Raw genomic sequence first — 6,000 nt, forward strand, 5'->3', positions numbered from 1 at the left:
ACATTGAGACACACAGGATCTTTTTGCTTTTCTATAGGGCTCAGTCAGCCGGCGGCCCACGCGATATATCTCGGGCCCCACTTTTCTCGTCTTTTACGGGTTCAATTAGCGGACTTCATCTTTATCCGGACGAACATGCCCCTGTGACTAATATTTTTTTTTATTTATTTATTCAAAAGAATTAAATAAGGCAACCTGCACATTAGTTTGTTAAGTAAGTTTAACAAATTAGGTAAAAACGTTAGCCACATCATCTTAAATATAGTAAGTAGTACATAGCAACCACAAGAATTTTTTTTATGTAAACTATTTATCTGTTTCCAATATAAAACTAAAATGTTACAGGTATATTCATTCAAAAGGATATCCCTCTAAAATGACAAATTGTGTATTTTTTTTGTATTAAGAATATAAAGTATGTTTCAAAATGGGAGAGAAAGAGAATAGATAATGAAGATTTTCAACACCTTAACCACCCCATGGGCCATGCATAGAATGGAAAACCAGCCAACGTTTTTATTAAGGTAAGGGCTAAGGGCGTCTTTTGAAATTTTGAAGGGGAAGTTTGGAAATTGGAAATGCCGCTAATCTAGGGTGCTGTGACTGGGTACTTGTTTAGGTTGACACGGCTAGAGTCAAAGTAATATCCGATCCTCCAAGTGGCGGCACTCTGGTATCATCCGGTTGACACGGCGGATGAAAACATCATTTATTTATTTACGAAGAATGTAATAAAAATTTTATATTTTGTGCATAAAAGTTTCATGCGGTAATATTGAGTAATACTAAGTATTTTTTTTTATTTTTCTAAAATTTTATTAAAATTAATGTGATTTTTAAAATTATTATTAAATTTTAGATTAATTATACTTGAATTTTGATCCAATAGTGAGTTTATAAGTCACATCAGCTTTAGAAAGATTTTATGAGAATAAAAAGATGACACTTAGTATTATTTGGCAAGATGTCATACCATTTTCTTTTTCTTTTGTCTTTTTTCTTCCAAAAAAAAAAAATATGTGGCATCTTGCCATGTGAATTTTTATGAGTAAAATATGGAGTTTTTATTAGATTATATCATTTCTGTTTATTTATTTAGTTTATCTTAATAATATATTAAATCCCACCTGCTCAGAAAATAATATATATGTGGAAACAAATCAAGAGAATGCTACGTATCTTAATACATGGTATTTGAGAGGGGGCTCTTTTTAAAATAATCTTAAAAGTAAAAAAAAAAAAAATGCTCCATTTATGATTTACCTCTAGTTTCATAGGACAGTAAAAAAAAATAGAAATTAACTATTTGGTAAGATGGGTGAATGACGAATGAGATTGGATGAAGTTGTAGTTCTTCCAAAGGCAATAAAGAGAAATGTTACATATTCTAAATTTTTTTCTTCTAAAAGTTAGTTTTCAAATGATGTATTACCATCTCATGAGTTAATAACACATAGGGCCCTAAATATGCCTAGAGCCCTAGACTTTTAAGGCCCAAAATATTTTTTAATATGGCCAAAAAAATTTGCTTAAAGGCTCTCAACATGCTTTCTTGTCTCTTGATGCCCTCAAACATGTTTTAAGAAAAATATTATTATTTGTTTATAATATTAATGTCCTAACATGGTTTCTTGAGGCCTTCAACATGCTTTAAAAAAATAATTTTTTTTATTATTTTTTTTTATATATATATATATAATATAAACGCCTTCTGCACAACGGCCACAAGGCCCTAACAGTCAACATATTTTTTTTAAAAAATAATATGATTTGTTTATAATATCCAGTCCCTCTATAAAATTAGAACGAAAAAAAAAAATCTAAGAATCCCACAGATTTGACTGTTGTGGTTATTTTACAAAAATTCAGCCTCTCACAAAAGGTTAAAATGTTCATTTTTTCACATTTCAAAAAGGTTAAAATGGTTATTTTGCAATCTACGAAAATGCTAAAAGACAAAAATAAGCATGCTTAATTTAAGTATAAAGAACAATGAGTAAGAGCAAAATGGTAATTTTAGTTTCAAACAAAAAATCACTAAGTGCAGAATTGGTGCTTATTAGGTAAAGATCTCCTGCCATATTAAAATAAATATTATTTAATTAATATTTAAATATTAAAAAAATAAGGCTAAATTTTAAAGTTTTACCTAAGGCCCCTAAATACATTTGGCCAGCCCTGGTGACACTCTTCCCAAAATAATAAATCTCATGAAATAATAACACATTATTTGAGAACTGACTTTTGAAAAGAAAATTTGAGATGGGTAGCACTCCTCGGCAATAAATGGGCTATGAATTTGAGAAGAAATCGTAGTGCAGGCCACAAATGCTGGACAAGGCTGTAAAATGTCCTTTAGCAAACGGGCTTGGGTTGTTTACCATTATGGCAAAAGGCCGGAACGAACCGGACCCAAAAATAAAATAAAAAATTATTCTCAAAATTAACTCTAACATTCTTATTTTTTACATCACATCAATCACTTTTTATTACTATTCAAATAAAAAAATCACTACAAAACAAATTTTTTCACTTTTTTATACAAAACATTCTTACTTTTTTCTCTCATATCAATCAAATATACTACAGTACCGTTTCACTCCCTTTTTCCATTCCATTACCAAACACAGGCAAGGTTAAGATCAGGTGATCACAAAGTTTTTAGGGGCAAGATAAATATGAAAATTTTTTATTGTGTGTGTGCGTGTGTGTGTGTTTTTTTTTTATAAAAACTTTTTATTGTTAGTTTAATAGCTAAAAGTTCTTTTTCAAATAGATACAATTATGTTAATTGGTTTTAAATTTTTCAGAATTATAGCCGCACATTAATTCTTATTTTAGAGCTGTTTGGAGTAATGTTAGAAGTCTTTCTTGGAGTAAGTTTGTGATTGCGATTTCACAAGAATAATTTGCACTTTTAAAAGATATCGCAAAACGTAAGGCATTTAGCATTAGAATTTAAAAAGCACTTAATCTAAAATAATAATAAAATCTGTGATTTCTATAAGCATGTTAGGGGTGTTTATTTGAAAAGACGCGAATTTAAACAAAAATCACGATTTCGCATAATAAATATTTGATAAAAAAAAAAAAAAACTTTTAACATGTTTTATCAAATGCCTTTACGACTTAAAAATCACTTAATTTAAAATAATAAAAAAAATTTACGATTTCTATAAGCAGCTTAGGGTTGTTTACTTGAAAAAACGCGAATTTAAACCAAAATCACGATTTTGTATAACAAATATTTGATTAAAAAAAAAAAAAAAAAAACTCTTAACATGTTTTACCAATCGCCCTTGCGATTTAAAAAGCACTTAATATAAAATAATAAAAAAAATCTTCGATTTTTATAAGCAGGTTATGAGTATTTATTTGAAAAAATATGAATTTAAACCAAAATCATGATTTTGTAGAACAAATATTTGATAAAAAAAAATAATAAAAAAAAAAATTAAAAAAATTAAACATATTTTACCAGACAGTTTTGCGATTCTAAAAACACAATTTTTAAAAATCGCACTTATTGAAACCGCAATTCCAAACGGACCCTTAGTTTCTTATTCCATTCCAAAAATGATGTGGCCTTCAAAATTATCATTGGGCTTGCAATTAATTACTGTTACACCTAAATCTACGCTAGGGTCATTCGGCCTATTATCTAACAATCAAGCCCATAGCCTATTGATCTGGGTAGAAGCCCAGCACATTCATACGGGCTTACTAAGAAGAAACCCAGTTACAAAAGCTTGGATACGACGTTGCTTCACCAAGCTCACATTCTCGAGAGACCGTGCTCACCCAACGAGCATCATTTATTGAATCAACGATATAGTATATACATAATACACGGATATAACAGTTATGGACAAATATGCATCGATCATGCTAACAACTTGAATATGGCTTGATTATCGGGTCAGTTACGACCCACACTTAAATACCACCAACGGTTATGCGCTATTCTTTGGATCACGCCAGCCACTGTAACCGTTGCGCGCCATTCTCGGCATGATGTCAATAGCAAGAACGGTTTCTCATTGACCATAACGGTCAGGGAACCAGAATATTAACTCTTCCATCCGTTATGCCTGAATCTCAGATCCTCTACCCGGTCATCATCACCATCTTTATGAGTCCCACCTATAAAAGGCTTGTAAACAACAAAAACAGGTATATGATTGATACTCTACTAAGCTCTATATTGAGTTTACACAGACACTAACTTAATCATCGGAGGAGAAATGCCTTGGCCACCACCCGGAACATCCTCTTAATGAGTGTTGTTATTTTGCAAGAAAGAAAGAAAGTACCAGCTCAATATTATTGATCTGCCCTTGGGTCAACCATACCGGAAACTGTACCAACAGTTTGGTGCTGTTTGTGGGAATGATATCTTTTTCGTTCTTACGAAATAAAATCCACAGTTATGGTGAACACAAGATCCAGAAGCCAAGCTCGTCATGAGGAATCAGCAGCCCATGCCAATCAATGGCCACTGTTAGTGCACCAAAACGCCAGAGATAGGGAGCGCATTGCATTTCTTGAAGCACAAGTAGCGCTCCTTGTCCAACAAAACGAGGAGTTGCACCTCCGCTTCCCCACGCAATCACAGTCAGAAATCAATCGGAATGGACATTCGGAGGAGCAAGAAAATCACAACCATCATCTTGATGGTCACAGCCACCAAGGCGAGAGTCGTCACCACCAGGATAACAACGACCAAGAGGTCTAGTTACTTAGTGAAGAATTTTAAAATTGATCAGAATTTTTTTTTTTTTTTTTTTCAACTCATGTCAAAGTATCCATATAATAAATCACACAGCTTCACCCAAGACAGAGAAACATACATATCAGGCATACATGTCATACCTCACAAAAAATGTGCTAGTGTGCTTGTGTGGATCAAATCAAATAGATGAATTCTCACATGCCTAAAGTAAGTAACCAAATTCAGAAACTCTATCATCAGATCATGTGTTCACAATTTTAAACTCACTAATGAAAATCAAATCCTACTTCTCAAATCAATAAAAAAAAATTAAGATAGACATGAATATGCACTATTACTTCAAAATTAAAACAAAAATAGGGACAAAGTGTGTGTCATGTGTCTCTCATAACCCCAAACTTAAATTACACATTGTCCCTAATTTATATAAAACATGGAAAGATCTCTCTTGGGAGACAGGCGAACTGGTTGAACTGGTATGGCTCGAAGCACACCCCTAAACTTGAATTCAAGCTCACTTGTCAATGAAAAACAAAACACTAAAGCAAATAAAAAGGAAAATAAACATTTTTACTGGAAAAAAAAAACAGAAAAATAAAAGGATAATCTGTGGGGTGCCTCCCATGAGCGCTAAGTTTAACATCTTCAGCCAGACTATTATCTTTCTCTCAATGTTGCCCCGAAGAAGATGCCCTGTGGTTGTCCCTAGCTTCTCCTCTCTTAAGCATAGTCACGACTTTGAACTACTCCTATCCTCTTGGGTTTTGTATGGTCTGAGATGGAAACCCTCCTCTCTTCCTCTCACTCAGGTCTTTAGCTAATTACCCTACTTGCGCCTCTAATTTTTGAATGACTTGACTTGTAGTGGACTCCAGTCTCTTAATGGCTTGAGAGGTTTGAGTGTTGGTCTGCTGTTGTGCATTCAAGAACTAGAGTATAACACTTTCAACGTCATTCTTTTTCGGCTCAGGATTTGATTGGGCCGCTTGTGGTGGAGCTTGGAAGTTATTTCCCTGTTGCCCTTGAGGATTCAGAACATTTTGATTGTTACTCCAAGAAAAGTTGGGGTGGTTGCACCACCCTGCATTGTAGGTGTTGGAGTATGGGTTATTCTTTAAAGGATAATTGTTCTGTCCAACATAGTTTACTTACTCCTGCCCTGCAATTGAAGACATAGGACAATTCTCAGTAGTATGTTTAGACTGGGAACATATAGCACATACCTCGACTTGTGCTACTTGTTGACCCGGAGTGATGCTGTGATTTGT

This window comes from Corylus avellana, chromosome 2 (genome assembly GCF_965113065.1).
Source record: "Corylus avellana chromosome 2, dhCorAvel1.hap1.2, whole genome shotgun sequence".
Lineage (NCBI taxonomy): Eukaryota > Viridiplantae > Streptophyta > Magnoliopsida > Fagales > Betulaceae > Corylus > Corylus avellana.